This window comes from Trematomus bernacchii, unplaced genomic scaffold, assembly GCF_902827165.1.
Source record: "Trematomus bernacchii unplaced genomic scaffold, fTreBer1.1, whole genome shotgun sequence".
In the NCBI taxonomy this organism is placed as follows: domain Eukaryota; kingdom Metazoa; phylum Chordata; class Actinopteri; order Perciformes; family Nototheniidae; genus Trematomus; species Trematomus bernacchii.
In genome coordinates this window covers 128,201-154,422 of record NW_022987786.1, presented here as the reverse complement: position 1 = coordinate 154,422, position 26,222 = coordinate 128,201, and the positions used below count along the sequence as shown (strand labels likewise).

Genomic DNA, 26,222 nt, shown 5'->3' with positions numbered 1-26,222 from the left:
GTTGTCTGTCATTGTTCTTAGTCCCGCCCACATGTTCCAGGTGTTGCAGCCTTTGAAGTCAGACTCCACTTTGTCTTTGTATTGTCTCTTTGCATTGCTGAAAGCTCTCCTGAGTTTATACCTAGAATTCCTGAACTTATCCAAATCTCCAGCTCTGTGCGCGATAGTGCGTGCTTTCAGCTTGGTACGCACCTCGCTGTTTATCCAGGGCTTTTGATTCGGGAATGTTCGTACAGTAACATTTGCCTCTACATGTGTTAGATCCCTCCACTCTCTTTGCCTTTTCACTTCCACACTTAAAGTCGTGCTGGTGTAACAGGAAGTAGGGTCGAACTTGGTAATGTGATTTTCTTTTAACGCGTTAAGGTTTTTAAATAAATTGCGAGCGTTTTAACGTTTAACTTGAAAGCCCTAACAATTAGATTTTAATTCAGTGGTGAAATAAATACACTTCACTCTGTACAACTGCTCCTCTCTCACCTTTCTGTCTGTCTTCACTTCCTGTTCCACATCGGAGTCACCTTATGGAGAGAAGAGGTGACACAGAAAAATAATAATTAAACTTGAACAAAGAGAAACATTAGCAGCCAAAATGAATAGAGCTGTAACAAAATGGAATTAAAATATGTTTTTGTTGTACTATAAAGACCTTTTAACATGTTAAGCCCTGGGCTTCAATACCACAATATATCATAAGTATCCTGTGTCAGGATAGATGCAAATTTAGTGAAACTTTAATTTTTTTAGAATATTTTGGCACAGGTAGGTCCAGGTGGACTCACCTTTGGGTACATTTGGTTATCATCAGTGCCATTTGACCTTTTCAGGTACCACACTGTAAAACTCATTTTATTCCATTGAAATATCACTATAGGTATTCATTCCATTCAAATACAACTGTTTTTGACCTTTTTGGAGAATTCACCCAGACCTCTATACCTTTTTTGGCCACAAAGAGTAATGAGGCGCCAGCTGCCATTCAGACCTACACATTACGCAGGGTCCTATCTCTGGAACCCATTGGTCAAATTGGGTGATTGACACCTATTTGTAACCGATAGAGCCAGTAGAATCGAGGGGCAGTTCATAAATCCATGTAAACATTACCATTGGTCAGTTAGAATGACTCTTACACAGCACGTCCCAAACCGGATGCTCCGGCCGGCTAAACTATATACGCCGTTTATTACCAAATAAATATAATGATAGATTATCAGTAATCATTTCAAGTGACACAGAGACATTGGATTAACCTTCAGCAGTGTTTTTATGCCCTTGAACACAACTTTTGATCAGAAAAAAGCAAAGGTAAGACATATTTATAGTTATGGCTCTGTTGTGGCTGTGTTGTTTTCTTGCTCTTTCCTGGCTGCTAGTTCAGCTTCGCTTTAGACGCTTGGTGTTGCACTTGTGTTTCGTTTCGGTAAAAATTGTTCATATCGTTAGTTAGCTGAGTTTCTTCCCGTTAAGTGGGTATGACACATGAATAGGTTGTTAATTGTTAAGAAGCCCTGAGACGCTGTTTCTTGCAAGATGTTGTGTTTTGCCACCGCCGGCGGGGGCAATAAGACTCAACAGGTTAAGATTAGATTGATTGTAAAATATCTTGATGAATGGAGGATATGGTTTCAGTACTCACAGGTCTTTTGGATCTTGGCTGTGATCTTCTCTCCTGTGATCCTGTAGGGATGAACAAAATCCAACAGTTTAGATGAAGTTTAAAATAAGTGTTTGTTGTTTGAGTCAGCTTCAGAGTCCTGATCTCATGCTTTCCATGCCATCATATCTTCTCTACAAACACTACGACTGACTGCCACAGCTCTCAGCTGCATTACAGGAAGTAACCAGTAATTAGAAACTAAAAACATCCTATAAAAACAGACTACCTTTCCCACTCTTCTGTAAAATCCCATATGTCTGTTAGAAAGTTGATTATTAAAGTTTGGCTTTGCAGTTTTAGCTGGCCTTCTGCAGTTGATGGAAGAATGAAAGAGCCTTCAGTCAGTGGGTAACATCACTGATTTGTTATGATTCCCCAGTGAGAGAAACACCTCACTGTGTTTAATACAATACTGCTGAACCAGCAGAGACCCCTTACTGACCAGAGAGTCTCCAGTCTGCAGTCTGGACTCTCCAGAAGATCTCTCAGCAGCTCCACTCCTGAATCCTGCAGAGTGTTGAAACTCAGGTCCAGCTCTCTCAGATGGGAGGGGTTGGACTTCAGAGCTGAGGCCAGAGTAGAACAGCTGATCTCTGACAACCTGCAGTACCTCAGTCTGAATAAAGAAAACATGATGAGGATAAATATCTGTTCATAATTTAATCAGATGTGTTACTCAACATTGAAATGAATGGGAACAAAAAATCTGTCTACTTCAGAAAGTAAACTTTATCATGTACAACTAATATTACTTCAGGTGAACTTTATTCAGATGTTATCGTTTACTAAATATTAAATACATAGATTTACTTTGAACAATTAACATCTATTACAGTTCCTTTAAAAAACAGTCAGCATTTATGTCTGCAGTTCTTCATTTAGTACGTGAAAATTAAAATAGAAAAAAAGGGACATTTACTAGTCTATGGATGTAAGTTATTAATGTACATAAATAAGGTTCAATTAGAAACTGAACATATGAGATCTACAGCAGTAACAGAGAGTCAGTGAACTGACCTGAGGGTCTCCAGTCTGCAGGCTGGACTCTCCAGAAGATCTCTCAGCAGCTCCACTCCTGAATCCTGCAGCTTGTTGTAGCTCAGGTCCAGATGTCTCAGAGGGGAGGGGTCAGACTTTAGAGCTGAGACCAGAGCAGAACAGCTGATCTCTGACAACCTGCAGCGCTCCAGTCTGAATAAAGAAAACATGATGTAACTTTAGAAAACAATGTTCCTCTTTGATATAATTCCAAGTTTAATAATCTGTTCAGAGCTGAAGAAGTTTAGAAAGTGGAAACTCCAAACAGGTTAACCTGTTCAGCCCTGAGCCTGTATTTCAGGTCTCAGGCTCGAAAATGACATTCCCAGAACAAATGACGGTATCTTCATTTCTAAAAGGAGTAAATTAATAATCTTTTTTCTCAAAGCAATGATAAACGTATGAGTTGGATGTAGAGAAGTCAGGATCAATATAGATTTATTTTATTTTAAAGTAAATTCAGATTGAACATCGTAAAAAAAATATAAATTATAGTGTCCGTCTGAAAAAAACCTTACTTATAGTGAAAACCACCCTTGAATGATGGGATAGTAGACTAAAAGCTTTAGTCTACTATTCAAAACTATAACATATAATAAGTACCCTGTATCAAGTTGATGCAAAACAAGTGACATTTGACCTTTTTAGAGACGTTAACAAAAAAAAAACACTTCTGGGGTCATTTGGGTGGATTTTCCATATCTCTGGAACCCATCGTTCGATTTTGATGATTGACCTCTCTTTTTAACCGTTAGAGCCAATATAATCGAGGGGGAGTTCCTAAAATTCATCTAAACATTACCCATTGGTGAATAGAGTGATGCGCAGCCAGAATGCCCAAAACCGGAAGCTGTCATACACTCTCGTAGCTATCATAATAGCTATATATGAAAAATCCGTTTTTGCCATAAATATGACGATGGATTATCAATAATCATTTCAAAGTGACACAGACACATTGGATTAACCTTCAGCAGCGTTTTTATCGTTTTAATGCCATTGAACACAACTTTTGATCAGAACAACAGCATTGGTAAGACAATGTCCCGTTTTTGCTCCGTAAAGCTCTGTGTTGTGATGTCTGTGTTTGCTTCCCCTGTCACGAGTTCTGATCGCTCAGTGATGATACTTATACCCCTAGAATCTGTGGAATCTCAGCTTGCTAATCGCTATCTTGTTTGTGCAGATCCGATATGTAATAAGGGTATTTATACCTAGAGTTCTGTGCTAAGTGTGTTAGCATTTCTTCGCTCAGGGCTCATTTAGACGCTTCTTGTGAGTGTTGTGTTTTGTTTCGGTAAAAATGGTTCGTATCGTCAGTTAGCTGAGTTTCTTCCAGTTAAGTGGGCGGGGGCCTCCGGGTTGAACGGGTTAAAAATTGTGAGACAGAAAAAGAGAAAACGAGCTCTAGTACCCTGAAGCTTTAAGTCTAATAAGTCATCTCCAGAGTTAAAAAAAGACTCTTATTCTGGGTTAATAAATCATACATTCACAATCAGAATATCCCTGAGTACAGACGCAGGTAATGAATAGGTAGGCTAAGATGAACTCTTTCTGCCAGTTTAGATGCATCCTGTGTCGCTAAGCAGGACACAGAACAAAGATGAGATGCAGGTGGTTGATGGTGAGCAGGTGTGTGTTAAACAGGTAACACACTGCTGCTGCTTCATGAGAACTGAGATCATTATATTAGTATGAGCAGAGTGCACATGTGAGCAAACTGTCCAAAGTGTGTAGAGCTGTTAAAGCTGACAGCTGATCAGCTGAAGCAGACGTGGCTTCTGTGACGCTTCAGAGGAAAGCCCTCATCCCTCCTCTAGTCTAATGTGCTCTGAGAGAACATTAAGGACTGTCTCAACGAGCCCTTCACTTCCTCTCGTGTGATTACAAAGATACCTGAACACATTTATCTAGCATCAAGTGTCTTTCACCAGACCAGGGCTTTTGTTTTGAAAGGACTTTAAAAAAAAATGCTAACGCTGTTTGCACAGAAAACACGGTATAACACCCTTATTACTTATCGTAACTGCAAATCTAACCAATCGACTAGCATCGTGAGAGTACACAGAATCGATAGGTATATATATCATCACTCCATGATAAGAACTTGCGACTTTATAAACAAAAACAGACATCACAACACGGGGCGCTAGGTAGCCAAAACGGCAATATGTCTTAGCTTTGACGTTGTCTGATCAAAAGTTGTCTTCAATGGCATTAAAACGAAAAAAACGCTGCTGAAGGTTAATCCATAGGTTAATCCAATGTGTCTGTGTTAGAAAATTATTTCTGATAATCCATAAGAAATAAAACTAGTTTTCAGTTTTCAGATTTCAGAGCGTGAGACAGGTTTCGATTTGGGGAAACTGCATGCGCATAGCCCCCACTTTTTTTGGTAACGTTGGTGTGTATGTGGAAATTCCCCTTCGATTCTATTGGCTCTAACGGTTAACAAGAGTTGTCAATCATCAAAATCGACCAATAAGTTCCAGAGAAACGGCAAAAACGCCCATTTCCACCCAAATCACCCCAGAGGTGGAGTTTATTTTGCTAAACCTCTCTAAAAAGATCAAATGTCACTTGTTTTGCATCAATCTTGATACAGGGTACTTATTATATGTTGTACTTTGGATTCCTTAAGCTTTTAGTCTACCATCCCATCATTCAAGGGTGGTTTTCACTAAAAAAGACTTTTTGGACGGACACTATAATTTACAGTTTTTTACTATGTTCAATCTGAATTTTCTTTAAAATAAAAAACATCTATATTGATTCTGACTGTTCTACAACCAACTCACAGGTTTATCATTACTTTGAGAAAAAAGATTATTAATTTTCCCCTTTTAGAAGTGTAGTTATGGTCATTTGTTCTGGAAATGTCATTTTCGAGCCTGAGACCTGAAAAACAGGGATGGGGTTTAACAGGTTAATTATTGTATTTCAAATCATTTGTTAAAATCATTATGGAGAAAATAAGATGTATTTCAGGTGTTTAAAGGTTCAGAGGGAATTATGCAGTGGAGGTTTTTTTTGTTATATTTATATTTAAAGTTCAACCTGGCTCTGCCACAGTCAGTGAACTAAACCACAGAAGAAGAAAGTATACTTTAGCATTAAGATGCTCAGTGAGGATCAGAGTAGTATCAGCCTGAAGTCTGCAGCAGCTCAGAGTCAACACAACTCTATTAATCTCAGAAAGGAAGTTAAAGATGGAGAACTGACCTGAGAGTCTCCAGTCTGCAGTCTGGTGTCTCCAGAAGATCTCTCAGCAGCTTCACTCCTGAATCCTGCAAATCATTGAGACTCAGGTCCAGATCTCTCAGATGGGAGGGGTTGGACTTCAGAGCTGAGACCAGAGTAGCCCAGCTGATCTCTGACAAACTGCAGTCTCTCAGTCTGAATAAAGAAAACATGATGTAAGTTTAGAAAAGAATGTTCCTGTTTAAAATAACTCTAGGTTTAATAATCTGATCAGGGTTAAACAGGGTTTGAATGTCAGCGATGATGTAAAAACAATCCATTGATAATCTGGAACTTTAACTTTGATCAGATCTTTAACAACTCCTTCATCTCCCTCACAGCTCATCAGTACTGACAGCATCTTCACTGACTCATGGAGCACAGAGTGAGTCTGTGGAAGCTCAAACACTCTCCCTCACACATTCAAATTCTCTTTGTCATTCTGAAGAATATTCAGTCATTAGCAAAAGTGGAAAATAATAATTTAATTGTATTTATTCTCAGGTAAATTCATAAAATCATAAACACAAACAGATCTGTATGAACTGCAGTCAGTAAGCTGACCTGAGAGTCTCCAGTCTGCAGTTTGGGCTCTTTAGTCCAGAACTCAGCAGCTTCACTCCTGAATCAAGTAGATCGTTGTAACTCAGGTCCAGATCTCTCAGATGAGAGGGGTCAGCCTTCAGAGCTGAGGCCATGACTTCACATTCAGTCTCTGAGAGTCTACAGTCAGTAAGTCTATAATGATACATATATTACAACATGTGTTAAAAAAGAGGAAACATTTTAACCTCGAACATTTGATGAAAAGAGATTTGACATGTTCTGATAGACATTTTCTATTAGTCCATGAAATATTATATATAATAATGTATTATAATAGTATAATGTGTTGTCAGTGTGATCTGATCACATGTTTCTGCTCCTGCTGTTAGTGACTGTTACCAAAGAAACAGAAATTAAATAAATCACTTGACAATATTAGAGATGTACATATTTAAATTTTAACAAATATGTGGATGTGAATGATTGATGAAGGATGTTTTAGGTTCTCTGAGCATCTGAAAATGTACTGTGCACACAAACACAATTAACAAACCAATAAAGTTTCAACATTTTAAACTAAATACCATCAGATGTTCCCAGTATATCAGCATTAAGACGTAACTCTGTTATTGTCGGGAAATAATATAGATCCTACTTTTAACTCTAACACATTGTGATAAAAACCTGTGTGTCTGTTTAACCTGTTGAACCCCATCCCCCCGTCCCCACGCGGAAAAACGCATCATCTGCAGGAAACAGCGTCTGAGGGCTTCTTAATATTTAATAAACTATGAATGTTTCATATCCATGTAAAGGGAAGAAACTCAGCTAACTGATGATATGAACCATTTTAGCAAACAAAAACACAAGGCTAACGCTGTGCCTCTGAATTAGTCCTGAGCGAAAAAATGCCAGCGCCGTTAGCACAGAAAACACGGTATAACACCCTTATTACTTATCGTAACTGCACATCCAACATATCGATGAGCATCGTGAGAGTAAACAGAATCGATAGGTATCTATAGCATCACTCCATGATCAGAACTTGCGACATTATAATCAAAAACAGACATCACAACATGTGGCATTAGGTAGCAACCACGGTAATATGTCTTACCTTTGTCGTTGTCTGATCAAAAGTTGTCTTCAATGGCATTAAAACGATAAAAACACTGCTGAAGTTGATCCATAGGTTAATCCAATGTGTCTGTGTCACTTTGAAATTATTTCTGATAATCCATCAGCATTAAAACTAGTTTTCAGTTTTCAGATTTCAGAGCGTAAGACAGCTTTCGTTTTGGGCAAACTGCTTGCGCATAGCCCCCACTTCTCAATCGTAACGTCGGTGTGTATGTGGAAATTCCCCTTTGATTCTATTGGCTCTAACGGTTAAAAAGAGATGTCAATCATCAAAATCGACCAATGGGTTCCAGAGAAACGGCAAAAACGCCCATTTCCACCCAAATGACCCCAGAGGTGGAAATCTTTTTGCTAAACTGCTCTAAAAAGGTCAAATGTCAATTGTTTTGCATCAATCTTGATACAGGGTACTTATTATATGTTGTACTTTGGATTCCTAAAGCTTTTAGTCTACCATCACATCATTCAAGGGTGGTTTTCACTATAAGTAAAATATATTTTGGACGGACACTATAATTTACAGTTTTTTACTATGTTCAATCTGAATTTACTTTAAAATAAAAAACATCTATATTGATTCTGACTTTCCTACATCCAACTCACAGGTTTATCATTACTTTGAGAAAAAGATTATTAATGTTCCCCTTTTAGAAGTGTAGTTATGTTCATTTGTTCTGGAAATGTCATTTTCGAGCCTGAGACCTGAAAAACAGGCTTGGGGGTTAACAGGTTAATGATAAAGAAACTACTAGAAAGTAATAATAAGTGCTTTCTCTGATAACTGTAAATCCTGCTGTGTGGTGTGATCACATGCTGAGAAACCTCTAAAGTCCTTCATGTGTTTGACATGTCGCCTCCATCACTCAATATGAAGAGAGAAACGGTTTAATTTAACCGTTTTTATGAATAAATAGAAAACAGTGTTGGTTTTATTTTGCTCTCACAGTATTTGAAAGCAGAAATGTTATCGTGTTTATTTGAATAATTCAACTTCTGATCCACATTAGTTTATAAAGTTAATCACATCTGGACTTACACAGCCTTCCTGCAGTTCCTCACAGCTAGAATCAGTCTCTGTCATCCCTCATCTCAAAATAAACCTATATTTTGAATGTATTTAAATAATGTTTGGTCATGTTTTAGCATTACCTGTATGAAGATCCAGTTGTGTGTTCAGGTGAGAAGGATTCAGGAGCCTGGAACAAACAAAGTTATTTATTTTTTATTTGAAAAATGGTAATTAGTGTTAGGATGCGTGGAAAGGGTAGGACCCAAATGCAGACTACAATAAAAGGTAAAAAGGTCTATAAACAAAAAGCGAGCTTTATTTTAAAAGCTGAACAAAAACATGGCATGAAACACATAGGTAGCACAAAAACTGACCGTGACGGACATGGAGGGAGACAGGAAAAACCAACAATGAACCGACAAGGCACACAGGGGAAGACAAGACTAAATACAGAGAGGGGTAATCACAAGACAAGACACAGCTGGGGTAAGGGAGGCAGAAACACAAGGGCAACAGGTGAACACAATCAGACACCACCAGGGAAACTAACGACAGGAAGGCAAACACAGGAAGAAGGAACAGAGAAGACACAAGGAGGAAAACATTTCAAAACAAAGGTGGGAAAATGAAAACATAAATACAAAACCGTAACAGAACCCCCCCCTCAAGGGACGGATTCCAGACGTCCCAAGAAAACCCCCAAAAGTCCAAAACCCTCTAGAAGGGTGGGCGGAGGGGGCCCGGAGGAGGGACGCACAACCAGGACCAAAAGGGTGGGTGGAGGGGGTCCGGAGGACGGGCCCGGAAGGGGTCCCGGGCGGACGGCCCGTGGGCAAGGCAGAGTCCAAAAAGGGGCGAAGGCCACAGCGGGCGAACTCAGGGGCCCGGAAATGAGAGCGAAGGCAGTGGCTGGAAGAGTCAGGAGGCCGGGCTCGAGGGCGAAGACCACGGCTGGGGAACTCAAGGGGCCGGGCTCGAGGGCGAAGGCAGCGGCTGGAAGAGTCAGGGGGCCGGGCTCGAGGGCGAAGACCACGGCTGGGGAACTCAGGAGGCCGGGCTCGAGGGCGAAGACCGCGGCACTCAGGGGGCCGGGCTCGAGGGCGAACAAGAAGGCGTCAACGGGACAGCTCCGGAGGAGGGGCAGGAAGGCGCTGACGGGACAGCTCCGGAGGCCGGGCAGGAAGGTGCTGACGGGACAACTCCGGAGGACTGGCAGGAAGGCCATGACGGGACAGCTCCGGAGGACGGGCAGGAAGGCGCTGACGGGACAGCTCCGGAGGCCGGGCAGGACCCGTTGTCGGCCAGACAGGAACCGGAGCCGACGGAACAGGCGTAGACGGGATCCTGGACATGACATGGACTGGTGTCAATGGGACCCCGGATGGAGCAAGGGCTGGTGTCGACTGGACCTCCAACGGAACAGGACACAGAGTTGGCAGGACCCCCGGTGGAACAGGTGTCGGCGGGACCTCCAACAGGACAGGACACAGAGTTGGCAGGACCCCCGGCGGGACAGGTGTTGGCGGGACCCCCAACAGAACAGAACATGGAGCTGGCAGGACCCCTGGCGGGACAGGTGTCGGCGGGACCCCCAACAGGACAGGATAAGGTGTAGGCAGGAAATCTGGTGGAGCAGGTGTCGGCGGGACCCCCAACAGGACAGGATCTGGTGTTGGCAGGAAACCCGGCGGAGCAGTAGTCGGCGGGACCCCCAACGGGACAGGACATGGGGTTGGCAGGACCCACAGCTGAACAGGTGTCGGCAGGACCCCCAACGATACTGGACGTGGAGTTGGCAGGACCCTCAGCGGAACCCCCAACGGCACAGGACATAGGGTTGGCAAGACCCCCGGCAGAAGAGTAGTCGGCGGGACCCCCAATGGGACAGGACATGGAGTTGGCAAGACTCCCGGCAGGAGAGTAGTCGGCGGGACCTCCAACAGCACAGGACATAGGGTTGGCAGGACCCCCGGCAGAAGAGTAGTCTGCGGGACCCCCAACGGGACAGGACATAGGATTGGCAAGACCCCCGGCAGAAGAGTAGTCGGCGGGACCCCCAATGGGACAGGACATGGAGTTGGCAAGACCCCCGGCAGGAGAGTAGTCGGCGGGACCTCCAACAGCACAGGACATAGGGTTGGCAAGACCCCCGGCAGAAGAGTAGTCGGCGGGACCCCCAACGGGACAGGACATAGGATTGGCAAGACCCCCGGCAGAAGAGTAGTCGGCGGGACCCCCAATGGGACAGGACATGGAGTTGGCAAGACCCCCGGCAGGAGAGTAGTCGGCGGGACCTCCAACAGCACAGGACATAGGCTTGGCAGGACCCCCGGCAGAAGAGTAGTCGGCGGGACCCCCAACGGGACAGGACATAGGATTGGCAAGACCCCCGGCAGAAGAGTAGTCGGCGGGACCTCCAACGGCACAGGACATAGGGTTGGCAGGACCCCCGGCAGAAGAGTAGTCGGCGGGACCCCCAATGGGACAGGACATGGAGTTGGCAAGACCCCCGGCAGGAGAGTAGTCGGCGGGACCTCCAACAGCACAGGACATAGGGTTGGCAGGACCCCCGGCAGAAGGGTAGTCGGCGGGACCCCCAACGGGACAGGACATAGGATTGGCAAGACCCCCGGCAGAAGAGTAGTCGGCGGGACCTCCAACGGCACAGGACATAGGGTTGGCAGGACCCCCGGCAGAAGAGTAGTCCCCAGTGGAACCTCCAACGGCACAGGACATAGGGTTGGCAGGACCCCCGGCAGAAGAGTAGTCGGCGGGACCTCCAACGGTACAGGACATGGGGTAGGCATCGGCCGGAGAGCCAACAGGAGACGAGGTGCTGGAGTCGGCCGGACCACCGACAGGACACGAGGGGCTGGAGTGGGCCGAACCACTGACAAAACACGGGGGGTTGGCGTCGGCCGGGGAGCCAGTACTGGAGCCGAAACTGGAGCCGGAACCATGGCTGCTGGGGCCGGAACTGGGGCCGGAACCATGGCTGCTGGGGCCAGAACTGGGGCTGGAACAATGGCTGCTGGGGCCAGATCTGGAGCTGGAACCACTGGAGCACGGGCTGGAATCTTGGTCTTGCGTCTCCTAGAGATTCTTTGGAGGATCTGTGGGCCTCCCCAGGCCTGGTCATACCCCAGGAAAGGGTTAGAGGCTTCGGACAAGTCCTCAGGACTACTTGTGAAAAGTTGTAGCCACGAGCAACCTCCTGACGTGCCTCCTTCAACGCAGCCTCTCTACCACGTCTAGAAGAGGCGCCATTCCAAGTATAAAAAATGTACTCCAGAGAGTACCCAAGACATTCTGCCTGTAGAGCAAAACGATCCGAGTCTGCTGAGTCCAAAGCTGGTCGGTTCATTCTGTTAGGATGCGTGGAAAGGGTAGGACCCAAATGCAGACTACAATAAAAGGTAAAAAGGTCTATAAACAAAAAGCGAGCTTTATTTTAAAAGCTGAACAAAAACATGGCATGAAACACATAGGTAGCACAAAAACTGACCGTGACGGACATGGAGGGAGACAGGAAAAACCAACAATGAACCGACAAGGCACACAGGGGAAGACAAGACTAAATACAGAGAGGGGTAATCACAAGACAAGACACAGCTGGGGTAAGGGAGGCAGAAACACAAGGGCAACAGGTGAACACAATCAGACACACCAGGGAAACTAACGACAGGAAGGCAAACACAGGAAGAAGGAACAGAGAAGACACAAGGAGGAAAACATTTCAAAACAAAAGGTGGAAAATGAAAACATAAATACAAAACCGTAACAATTAGTCTGGATCATCTGAGTTCATTGTCAATTTCAAAAGGTCAAAACACAATATTACCAGCCAATCACAGGACAATATTACCAGCCAATCATATCACAGTATTACCATCCATTCACAGAACAGTATTACCAGCCAAACACCAGCCAATCACAGCACAGTATTACCAGCCAATCATAGCACAGTATTACTAGCAAATCACAGAATATAAGTACCAGCCAATAAAAACACAGTATTACCAGCCAATCAGAGCACAGTATTACCAGCCAATCACAGCATGTATTACCATCCAATCACAGCAAGTTATTACCAGCCAATCACAGCACACTATTACCAGCCAATCACAGCACAGTATTACCAGCCAATCACAGCATAGTATTACCAGCCAATCACAGCACAGTATTACCAGCCAATCACAGAACAGAAGTATCAGCCAATCACAGCACAGTATTACCAGCCAATCATAGAACAAAAGTACCAGCCAATCACAGAACAGAAGTGCCAGCCAGTAGGAATATTTCCCATTTCGTCCGGGATCCAGATATTTTAAATGGCAGCTTCATATACATTTATTGAATCAACTTGGGGATAAGTAATCCTCTTGGACACACCTCCCATTAAAAAAACACACAAACTAATTTACCTGTTAAACCCGAGAGTACCCTAATCCGGGTCGGCGGGTAGTTTTTTTCACGAAACTGTGTCAGAGGGCTTCTTAATATTTGAAAACCTATTAATGTGTCATACTTACTTAACGGTTAGAAACTCAGCTAACTGAAGATATGAACCATTTTTACCGAAACAAAGCACAAGTCTCACAAGAAGCGTCTAAATGACCCCTGAGTGTAAAAATGCTAACGCACTTAGCACAGAACTCAAGGTAAAAATACCCTTATTACTGATCGTATAACTGCCCATAAAATATATCAGATTAAAGCTGAGCGATCAGAACTCGCGACAGGGGAAGCAAACACAGACATCACAACACGTAGCTTTACGGAGCATTCACGGGAGATCGTCTCACCTTAGCTGTTATTCTGATCAAAATTCGTGTTCAATGGCATTAAAACGATAAAAAATGCGGCTGAAGGTTAATACATAGGTTAATCCAATGTGTCTGTCACTTTGAAAAAATGATTGATAATCCATAATTCAATTTGTATGTAAAATCGGAGATTTTATATTAGCTGCTAATGGTAGCCACCAGAGTGTATCGCAGCTTCCGGTTCTCTCTAAAAAGGTCAAACTTCACTTGTTTTGCATCAATCTTGATACAGGGTACTTATTATATGTTATAGTTTGGATTCCTAAAGCTTTTAATGTATCATCCCATCTTTCAAGGGTGGTTTTCACTATAAGTAATTTCTTTTTTGGACGGAAACTATAATTTACATTTTTTTACTATGTTCAATCTGAATTTACTTTAAAATAAAAACATCTATATTGATTCTGAGACTTCTACATCCAACTCACAGATGTAACCTTGCTTTGAGAAAAAAGATTATTAATTTACGCCTTTTAGAAGGGAAGATATGGTCATTTGTTCTGGGAATGTCATTTTCGAGCCTGCTCCTCTCTCACCTTTCTGTCTGTCTTCACTTCCTGTTCCACATCGGAGTCACCTGATGGAGAGAAGAGGTGACACAGAAAAATAATAATTAAACTTGAACAAAGAGAAACATTAGCAGCCAAAATGATTGAATAGAGCTGTAACAAAATGGAATTAAAACATATTGTTGTTGTTCTATTCAGACCTTTTAAGATCAGATTTAATGTACAACATCTTGATGAATGGAGGATATGGTTTCAGTACTCACAGGTCTTCTGGATTGTGGCTCTGATCGTCTCATCATCTCTGATCCTGTTGGGATGAACACAATCCAACAGTTTTAGATCCAGTTTAAAATAAGTGTTTTTTCTTTGAGTTAGTCAGCTTCAGAGTCCTGACTGATCTCATGCTGTACATCCCATCACATCTTCTCTGCAAACACTACGACTGACTGCCACAGCTCTCAGCTGCATTACAGGAAGTAACCAGTCATTAGAAACTAAAAACATCCCATAAAAAACAGACTACCTTTCCCACTTTTCTGTAAAATCCGATATGTCTGTTAGAAAGTAGATTATTCAAGTTAAAGCTTTGCATGTTCAGCTGGCCTTTTATAGTTAAAGGGCCCATGTCATGGCCATTTCCACTGATCATAATTCCACCATTTCCACTGATCATAATTCCATTGTTGAGGTCTACTAGAATAGATTTATATTTTATATTTCCAAACTCACATTGGTTTCTCAAACAGCATCTCTGTAAACTACGTGTATTCACTGAATTTCACTCTCTGCCTTTAACGGCTCGTTGTAGCTCCAATAGCTCCAGCCCCCACCCTCCCTGTGAGCACAGTGTGCTCTGATTGGTCGGGACGTTGTGAATCGCGCTGAGCTCCGTGGAGGTGTTGTTTCCTTGTTAGCGATACACAGCCAAACACAGCCAAACTCATCCTGAGCAAACACAAAGTCACAGCCGAAGTAAAAACAATAAGTGTGGCTTGATATTGAGTAAGAAAAAGGTTGATAAACGCTGTGAGAATGGGTCTGCAGAGAGAATGGGTCTGCAGAGAGAATTTCGCCGCGATCCCAACTGTCTGTTATCAGCCTGCAGCCAGGGAGGAGAAATCAGCAGAGCTGCCTGCTCCCTGCACACAGATGTGTGTGTGAGGAAGTCCGTGGATTGGTCAATTTGGACCAATCAGCGGGGGCTTAACGTAACGGCTCCGCGGACGTAACGTAACGGCTCCACGGATTGGTCCATTTCGTTCCGGGTACGGCTTGACATCATGCCGTACCCGGAACGAAATGGAAAAATCAAATGGACAATGACGTATCTCCAACGAGGCGTTTTGGGGAGGTATTTTCTGTGTTAGAGTTTTACTCGCTACAGGGTGTACTTTGAGGGTTTGTGACTCTGCACACCGTTTACATGCATATAAACCTTCATAACACACAAGGGGACGGGTAATAACCGGAAAAGCATGACATGGGCCCTTTAATGGAAGAATGAAAGAGCCTGCGGTCAGTGGGTAACATCACTGATCTGTTGTGATTCCCCAGTGAGAGAAACACCTCCCTGTGTTTAATACAATACTGCTGAACCAGCAGAGACCCCTTACTGACCTGAGAGTCTCCAGTCTGAAGTCTGGAATCTCCAGAAGATCTCTCAGCAGCTCCACATCTGAATCCTGCAGATCGTTGTGACTCAGGTCCAGATCTCTCAGATGGGAGGGGTTGGACATCAGAGCTGAGGCCAGAGCAGAACAGCTGATCTCTGACAACCTGCAGCTATCCAGTCTGAATAAAGAAAACATGATGAGGATAAAAATATGTTTATAATCCAGTCAGATGTTCAGGTCTAAAATGTGTAGCTCATCATTACTGCGTCATAATCAATGAGCTTTTCCCTGAATAACAGTGACTGTCATTCTGTTATTGTGGATCATCATTATATCAGCCTTCTGTTTATTATCTGTGAAAACACGTCTAAATAATGGGAACGTAAACATTTCTATGTCAGAAAGTAAACTTTACGTAAAACTAATATTAGTTCAGAGGACCTTCTTTATTCAGACCATTTACTAAATAAAACATACATTTACTTTAACAAATAACAGGGGAAGAATAACAGTTTCTTTAGGAAACAATCAACTATTACGACAACATTTACAAACGTATGGATGTAATATATGTATGATGAAGAATTAGGTTGAATAACTAATGAAACAATGAGATCTCCAGCAGTAACAGAGAGTCAGTGAACTGACCCGAGAGTCTTCAATCTGCAGTCTGGACTCTTTAGTCCATAACTCAGCAGCTTCACTCCTGAATCCTTAAGATCGTTCTCACTCAGGTCCAGATTTCTCAGATGGGAGGGGTTGGACTTCAGAGCTGAGGCCAGAACAGCACAGCTGATCTTTGACAACCTGCAGCCTCTCACACTGAATAAAGAAAACATGATGTAACTTTAACAATGTTCCTGTTTGAAATAACTCCAGGTTTAATAATCTGAACAGAGCTGAAGAAGTTAAGAAAGTGGAAACTCCAGTTGAACATTTTTCCAACGCCAAATTCAAAATGGCCGACTTCTTTCACGTTTTTTTATACACCTCCAAAGGCTTTTTGGTTCGTCTCTGCACTTTTGATATGCGCAGTAAAATAAGTATAATATAAATAATAATAATAATCCTATCGATATCAGTAATAGAGCGAGCTAATTGGCGACATGATTTCGGACTCTTTTTCTGTGCTTAGCTGGGTCAATAGGGTCTTCGCCGACCTCTGCTCTCAGACCCTAATAAGTAATCTCCAGAGTTCAAAAGACAATCTTATTCTAGGTTAACCTGTTAAGCCCTGAGCCTGTTTTTCAGGTCTCAGGCTCGAAAATGACATTCCCAGAACAAATGACTATAACTTCACTTCTAAAAGGGGAAAATTAATAATCTTTTTTCTCAAAGCAATGATAAACCTGTGAGTTGGATGTAGAAAAGTCAGAATCAATATAGATTTTTTTTATTTTAAAGTTAATTCAGAAAATGTACATTTTAATGTCCGCCCAAAAAAAACACATTACTTATAGTGAAAACCACCCTTGAATGATGGGATAGTAGACTAAAAGCATTAGGAATCCAAATTATATTATATAAGTACACTGTATAAAGATTGATGCAAAACAAGTGACATTTGACCTTTTTAGAGAGGTTTAGCACAAAAAAAAGACACCTCTGGGGTCATTTGGGTGCATTTGCCGTTTCTCTGGAACCCATTGGTCGATTTTGATTATTTACATATCTTTTGAACAGTTAGAGCCAATATAATTGAAGGGGAAGTTCCTAAATCCACATACACGTTCCATTGAGGAGTGAGTTTGCAGTCGAATAGTCAAAAAATGAGCTCCTATCGTTTATCCCTATCGTCTATCCCTTGACCTCTGTGTGAAACGTCACGGGGTTAGGGGATAGTGGATAGGATAATTCAAAAGGACTTAGGAGAAGAGACTGCGGTACTTTAGAGAATCGACTGCACTTTCACTATCCGACGTGTTTATGATGCGCCACCGGACGTCATAAATGTGCGTCTGCTTCTGAGGGGAAACTATGGAAACTACAGTTTTCTATACAGCGGACTAGAACATGGATGTTTAATAAGAACGAAGGACTACTGTAAACTCATCTAGAGACTCTGCACCGTGCTCTGATGCTGTTATGCTTTATGAATGTGGAAAACAGAGAAACATATTCTTCATGACCAAAGTTGGAATTTAAATAAAAAAGGAAAGTGAAACTTATGCTCGTCACCCTCTCCCTCCGGTCCACATTAATACAAATGATCCCAATACGTATGAGTGTATGAAAAGATCTTAAAATCAATACAAATGTATTTATTATGAACGTTAGTCCTTAACATCTATCACTGTGTATATCACCATTCAAACATCTTTTAAAAGTTGAACAAACCCCACACAGCTCAGTAAAGACTGTGAAATGTTGACTTTATTTGATCATTTCAGTAAAAACTAACGTTCATATTTCTCTTTTTGATTATAATACTGATGAACGTTCAAAACAAAGCACTTTGGCAACTTACCACATACGTTTTAAAATGCTTAATAAGCACCGTAACTTTCATGATATAATTTCTCGGTCATAATTGGTTGTTTTGGTGAACGGCCGACTGTTGTGTGACGGCAAATGCTGGTGGGGCAGCATGTTCCCCTCTCCTTTCGTAAAGGAAGGTCCAGTGGTTCCTAAGCTAAAGGAAGTTATAATGGACGTTTGAAACCTCCGTTCCTATCATCGAGAGCAGTGGTTTTCAACTGGTCAGGCCTCGGGACCCACTTTTTCCTTTGTCAATAAATCGCGACCCGAAATTTGAACGACTTAAATCTATTCAACAAAAAATCGTGCTGTAATACGCTTTTCAGCGTACATTATTAAGTGAAGTACAGTGGATATATCCCTTATATCCCTTCACAGAACTAAAGTATGTTATTAAAAAGGTTTAATGAGATGATGGAATCAAAGCTGAAGTGTATAACATAAAAAGGCAGACATGCTGAAAACCCAACCCCAGCAGGGGGTCTGGGGGGATTCTCCCCCAGGAGATTTTTAGAAATACTAACATATAAACTACGCATTCTGGTACACTCTGAGAAGAAAATAAATAAATCTATTACTACCCGACATATTAATAATATTTTATGCCATTGTTTGTTTTTCACTTTGTTCTGACAGCTTGCTGCTCCACACAGAGAGAAGAGCAAAGAGGAGATAGTCTGTGAATTACTTTAAATTGTGGGTAGGGTAGATAGCCCCCATTGTTCTGTGACCTGTCAATCATCAAACCGGGGGTCATATTTTATTATGTGTTCATTTTTATCTGAAGTTGTACCCATGGATGTATAAAGTATAGTTCTACCGCAAAGTTATTCTCCGTGGTGACTTCCGGCAACAATCTTGATTCTGATTGGCCAGAAGACTCGAAAAAACCATCAGCAAAGATGTTTTATTGAGAAGATGATCACTACGTGACAGAAGTTTTCCAAACCGTTTATGGTCTCCGGTACTTCCAGTCCAACGCCTACTGCATGCACAGCGTTAGAACATCGGGCCTTCAAAATAAAAGTTTGACTTTTTTCCCAAAAGAAAATAAAGATATTATTTTTATTTTCAACTTTCTTTTTTGTTTCACTCACAAATCTGTGACCGACTCGAAACGGGAACCACTGATCTGGAGAATTCGAACGGCACTTATCATGGCTGCCACTGACGTACTTCCGGGTCATTTCACTCTGTTAGGAAGGTTCCTAAGCAAAATGGACTATTCGACCTCAACCGGAGAGCGATGCGCATGCAACTGAAAACTAGGTTTATTACTGATGGATTATCAGAAATAATTTCAAAGTGACACAGACACATTGGATTAACCTATGGATTAACCTTCAGCAGCATTTTTATCAGTTTAATGCCATTGAACACAACTTTTGATCAGAACAACTGCAAAGGTAAGACATATTGCCGTGGCTTCAGTGACGCTTCAGAAGAAAGCCCTCATCCCTCCTCTAGTCTGATGTGCCCTGAGAGAACATTAAGGACTGTCTCAACGAGCCCTCCACTTCCTCTCGTGTGATTACAAAGATACTTGAACACATTTATCGAGCATCAAGTGTCTTTCACCAGACCTGGGCTTTTTTTTTTTTTTAAAGGACTTCAGAGTTGCCCCACTGCCCCTCGCTACTATGATCATTTGAGCTTTTAGTAAAATACAAAAAGAGCCTTAAGTCACTTTTCTATTGAATCGTTTGAGAGAAAGACCATTAAAGTGAAGGAACACAGACTTCTCATTAATATTAAACACAACGTGCTTCTACTTGACATCTGAGACTCTGCTCCATCTACACTAACTCATGATGTGCAGCCAGACAAAAACAAACCCTCAAAAAATGATTCAACTCAAGATCACAACGTTTACAAAGAGGACAAATAGGATACATTTTAAATGTGAAAAAACATCCAGAATACGTATTTTAGGAATAGTGGAGTCATCAAATCACAGTTTCTTCAGTGTAAACTATTCAGTCAGTAAAGCATCATGTAGCCTCAGAAACATGTTGGAATCAGCAACAACTGAAAATACTTGTTAGTGTTTTATAGTCTTAAATATGTAATTATTGTATTTCAAATCATTTGTTAAAATCATGATGGAGAATACAAGATGTATTTCAGGTGTTTAAAGTGGATCTATCATGCTATATTATAATAATATAGTGTAGGACCATACCTATATAAGGCATATTTATTTTTCAAAATACCAAACAGATCATGCATTTTAGCCAAGCCTCATTTCGCTCAATGTGCACTTTTTTAGCCCTGGGCTGATTCTGTGAAAACAGCACCACCTACAGGCCTGGCATATCTACTACAGCGTCTCCAGCGCTTTCGAACGGCAATGGTCGTGGCTGTCTCCTCCTGATTGGTGAAGTTGGCCCAATAGCCGTAGCGCCACCGTCCTGACGTCAGGACAGTGTTCAAATCTGGATCAGTTTTTATCAGATCCGTTGCAGCCCCTTTTTTAGAGATTTGGGTATGGAGGAAAATAGAGAGGGTTGTGTTTTCTGACACTTGGTGAGTTCCCTGGAACACCGGGGACACATATTCATGTAGAAAAGACGTACAAAAGTGCATTTTGCATGATAGGTCACCTTTAAAGGTTCAGAGGGAATTATGCAATGAAGTTTTTTTTGTTATATTAAAATGTAAAGATCAACATGGCTCTGCCAGAGTTAGTGAACTAAACCACAGAAAAAGAAAGTAGACTCTAGCATTAAGATGATCAGTGAGGTTCAGAGTAATATCAGCCTGATGTCTGCAGCTCAGAGTCAACACAACTCTCTTCATCTCAGCACAGAAGTTAAAGATGGAGCACTGACCTGAGAGTCTCCAGTCTGCAGTATGGACTCTCCAGAAGATCTCTCAGCAGCTTCACTCCTGAATCCTGCAGATAGTTCTCACCGAGGTTCAGAGCTCTCAGATGGGAGGGGTTGGACTTCAGAGCTGAGATCAGAGCAGAACAGCTGATCCCTGAAAACTTGCAGCCCCACAGTCTGAATAAAGAAAACATGATGAGGATACAAATCAATTTATAATCCAGTCAGATGTTCAGGTCTGAAATGTGTAGCTCAACATTACTGCGTCCTAATCAAAGATCTTTTCCCTGAATTACAGTGACTGTCATTCTGTTATTGTGGATCATCATTATATCAGCCTTCTGTTTTTTAACTGTGAAAACACGTCTAAATGTTGGGAACATAAACATTTCTATGTCAGAAAGTAAACTTTACGTAAAACTAATATTAGTTCAGAGGACCTTCTTCATTCAGAACATTTACTAAAGAAAACCTATATTTACTTTAACAAATAACAGTGGAAGAATAATAGTTTATTTAGGAAAGAATCAACTGTTACAACAACATTTACAAACGTATGGATGTAATATATGTATGATGAAGAATCAAGTTGAATAACTAATGAAATAATGAGATCTCCAGCAGTAACAGAGAGTCAGTGAACTGACCCGAGATTCTCCAGTCTGCAGTCTGGACTCTCCAGAAGATCTCTCAGCAGCTCCACTCCTGAATCCTGCAGCTTGTAGTTCATACTCAGGTCCAGATCTCTCAGATGGGAGGGGTTGGACTTCAGAGCTGAGACCAGAGCAGAACAGCTGATCTCTGACAAACTGCAGCCTCTCAGTCTGAATAAAGAAAACATGATGAGGATTAAAAGCTGTTTATAATCCAGTCAGATGTTCAGGTCTGAAATGTGTAGCTCAACATTACTGCGTCCTAATCAATTAACTTTTCCCTGAATTACAGTGACTGTCATTCTGTTATTGTGGATCATCATTATATCAGCCTTCTGTTTATTATCTGTGAAAACACGTCTCAATGATGGGAACATAGACATTTCTGTCAGAAAGTAAACTATGTGAAACTAATATTAGTTCAGAGGACCTTCTTTATTCAGACCATTTACTAAAGAAAACATACATTTACTTTAACAAATAACAGTGGAAGAATAATAGTTTCTTTAGGAAACAATCAACTGTTACGACAACATTTACAACCGTAGGGATGTAATATATGTATGATGAAGAAATAGGTTGAATAACTAATTAAACATATGAGATCTCCAGCAGTAACAGAGAGTCAGTGAACTGACCTGAGAGTCTCCAGTCTGCAGTCTGGCCTCTCCAGAAGATCTCTCAGCAGCTTCACTCCTGAATCCTGCAGCTTATTGTGACTCAGGTCCAGAACTCTCAGATGGGAGGGGTTGGACTTCAGAGCTGAGATCAGAGTTGAGCAGCTGATCTCTGACAACCAGCAGCGCCTCAGTCTGAATAAAGAAAACATGATGTAACCTAAGAAAACAATGTTTACTCCAGGTTTAATAATATGTTCAGAGTTGAAGAAGTTTAAAAAGTGGAAATTCCAAACAGGTTAAAAACTGTGAGACAGAAAAAGTGAAATCGAACTGATAGTCCGTGTTTTTTTAATTTAAATAGTTTTATTTGTTAAACTAGTGAACAGAGAATAGACTGCCGGCTCTTTAGTTTCTGCTTTTAGTCTTACTAAATCAAATGATCTTTGGGGAGAGGGAAGGGACTCTCAGAAGATAATGAACAACAAAAGCCCTCGCTCAATAACGTGGGGGGGAGGCTTTATAAAGAATGACCTCATCAAGGCATGTATATTAATATTCCATTCATAAATGTCAGCCTACATAGCCACGAGGCGCTGTCTGTAGTGAGGTCTGTGCTGAAGCGTTCCTCTGACGCTGCTGTGGCTTGTTTGAAAGGAAATCCAACCACTGTTAATAAACTATGGCCAGCCAGATTCAGCAGGAGAGTCAGTAAACGTCCGGTCAGCAGAGCGCTGTAGTGCTGTCTCTGCTGTGTAACTACTCTATGTGACAGTGGAAGAGAGACGATAAACACTTCATATTCATAAAGTACTGCCAGTTACATATATTCAAACTTTCCCACCAAACCAACCAGACTTGTATGGACAGTTAGTTCCTGAAGTTAAATCATGCTCCATCTGTTTTATTATTGTTACTCTGAGCGCAGCCGTGTTGCATTCTGGGAGCTTGTTCATCACAGCAGTGGATTCAAGCAGCACAAAGCCGGCATGGGTACAGCCTCTAAAGCGAGATGCAAATATCACTCCGGTGCTCGAGCGGCACTTTGATATATACACATTGATCTCAGCACAGAAGTTAAATGTTAAGAAGCCTTCAGATGCTGTTTATTGCAAGATGTTGCGTTGGTTAAAGATGGAGAACCGACCTGAGAGTCTCCAGTCTGCAGTCTGGACTCTCCAGAAGATCTCTCAGCACCTTCACTCCTGAATACTTCAGATCGTTGTCACCCAGATCCAGCTCTCTCAGATGGGAGGGGTTGGACTTCAGAGCTGAGATCAGAGCAGAACAGCTGATCTCTGTCAAAATGCAGCCTCTCAGGCTGAATAAAGAACAAATGATGGGGATCAAAATCTGTTTATAATCCAGTCAGATGTTCAGGTCTGAATAAAGAAAACATGATATAACTTTAGAAAACAATGTTCCCGTTTGAAATAACTCCAGGTTTAATAATCTGATCAGAGTTAACCTGTTAAGCCCTGAGCCGGTTTTTCAGGCCTCAGGCTCGAAAATGACATTCCCAGAACAAATGACTATATCTTCACTTCTAAAAGGGTTAAATGAATAATATTTTTTCTCCAAGCAATGATACACCTGTGATTTGGCTGTAGAAGTGTCAGAATCAATATAGATGTTTTTATTTTAAAGTCAATTCAGATTGAACATAGTGAAAAAAATGTAATTAAAGTTTCCGTCTAAAAAATAAAACATTACTTATTGTGAAAACCACCCTTGAATTATGGGATAGTAGCCAAAAATCTTTAGGAATCCAAACTATAACATATGATAAGTACCCTGTATCAAGATTGATGCAAAACATGTGATATTTGACCTTTTTAGAGAGATTTAGCAAAAGAAACCACTTCTGGGGTCATTTGCCAACTCATCGCCACCATCATTAACTCAAGGTTCAAGGTTCAAGGTTCTTTATTGTCAATCTGACATAGCTACAGAGTAATTATGCAGTTGAAAATCTTATGTCACAGGCTTCTCCAACAATGCAACATAATAACATAACATAATAACAATAAGAGCAAGAGCAATACAAAAATAATAATAGTTATAAAAATGAAATAAAGTTATGATGTGGAATAGTGCAGTATGAGTCTATATACAAGTTATTGGAATGATATATATATATTAGGTATTAGATACATACTACTGAGTAGCAGTTGAATGTTTGAAGTTGTTTCAACAGTTCAATTTTTTAACAGTCTCACTGCCCGCGGGAAGAAACTGTCTCCGAATCTTCTTGTCCTTGCCAGGATGCTGCGGTAACGTCTGCCAGACGGCAACAGAAAGAACAGTTTGTGGCTGGGGTGATGGGGGTCTTTGATAATCCGTAGTGATTTCTTCCTGAGCCGCTGGGAGTAAAGGTCCTCCATGGATGGCAGCTCCGTCCTGGTGATGTGCTGTGCAGTTTTCACCACCCTCTGTAAAGCCTTACGATCGAGGTCGGTGCAGCTGCCGTACCAGGCCGTCATGCTGCCAGTGAGGATACTCTCTATCGTGCACCTGTAGAAGTTGCAGAGTATCCTGGAATCCATTTTGAACCTCCTCAACCTGCGGAGGAAGAAGAGCCGCTGTCGAGCTTTCTTAGTGATGGTGGTGGTGTGAAGAGACCATGTCAGGTCCTCAGTGATGTGGACCCCAAGGAACCTGAAGCTTTTGACTCTCTCCACCGTAGTCCCATTGATGGCGATGGGGGCGTGTCCCTCTCCCTGCTGCTTCCTGTAGTCCACAATCAGCTCCTTTGTTTTGCTGATGTTGAGATGGAGGTTGTTCTCCTGGCACCAAGATGTCAGGTTTTCGACCTCCTCTCTGTATGCCGTCTCGTCATCGTCTGTGATCTGGCCGATGACGGTCGTGTCATCAGCAAACTTCACGATGGTGTTGGAGCTGTGTGTGGCCACGCAGTCGTGGGTGAACAGGGAGTAGAGGAGAGGGCTGAGCACGCAGCCTTGAGGGGCACCGGTGTTGAGAATCAGGGTGGAGGATGTGATATTTCCCACCCGCACTGCCTGGGGTCTGCCCGTCAGGAAGTTCAGGATCCAGTCGCAGAGGGCGCTGTTGAGTCCGAGGTCTCTGAGCTTGATGGCCAGCTTGGAGGGCACAATGGTGTTGAATGCTGAACTGTAGTCAATGAACAGCATTCTCACATATGTGTTCCTCTTCTTCGGGTCCAGGTGTGAGAGGGCAGTGTGGAGGGTGAGGGCTATGGCGTCGTCTGTGGACCTGTTTGCTCTGTAGGCAAACTGCAGGGGGTCCAGAGATTCAGGGAGGGAGGAGGTGATGAATAATTTGACTAACCGCTCAAAGCACTTCATTATGATGGAGGTGAGTGCTACTGGGCGGTAGTCGTTGGGGCAGGTGATGATTGTCTTTTTGGGGACAGGAATGATGGTGGAGTGTTTAAGACATGTGGGGACTACAGACTGCAGCAGGGACCTGTTGAAGATGTCTGTGAACACCTCTGCCAGCTGAACTGCACACACCCTGAGAACACGGCCAGGGATGCCATCAGGTCCAGGAGCCTTGTGTGGGTTAACCCTTTTAAAGGATTTACACACATCTGCCCTATTTAAAACAAAAGGGCAGTGTAGCTCCTGGTCCCTCTGTACCTCCACAGCCTGGCTGCTCTCAAAGCGTGCAAAAAAACTGTTTAGCTCATCTGGGAGAGATGCGCACGCAGACACTCCCGCAGCACCCCCCGCTGCTCCTTTGTAGTCAGTCATTGTCCTTAGTCCCGCCCACATATTCCTAGTGTTACAGCCTTTGAAGTCAGATTCCACCTTCTCTTTGTACTGTCTCTTTGCATTTTTTATTGCTCTCCGGAGATCATACCTAGACTTCCTGTACTCCTCCAAATCTCCCGCTGTGTGCGCGAGAGTGCGCGCTTTCAGTTTGCCGCGCACCTCACCGTTTACCCAGGGCTTTTGATTTGGGAATGTCCGTACAGAAACCTTCGGTACCACGTCATCGATGCATTTCCCAATGTAGCAGATGACAGTGTCCGTGTGTGTGTTGATGTTATTGTCCTCAAACACACTCCAATCCGTGGATGCA

At 42.4% G+C, this 26,222-nt stretch overlaps 1 pseudogene; it reads right to left on the bottom strand.

Moving 5' to 3' along the window:
- LOC117497551 overlaps positions 1 to 26,222 on the bottom strand; it is a 112,312-nt pseudogene that overhangs the window by 49,341 nt on the left and 36,749 nt on the right.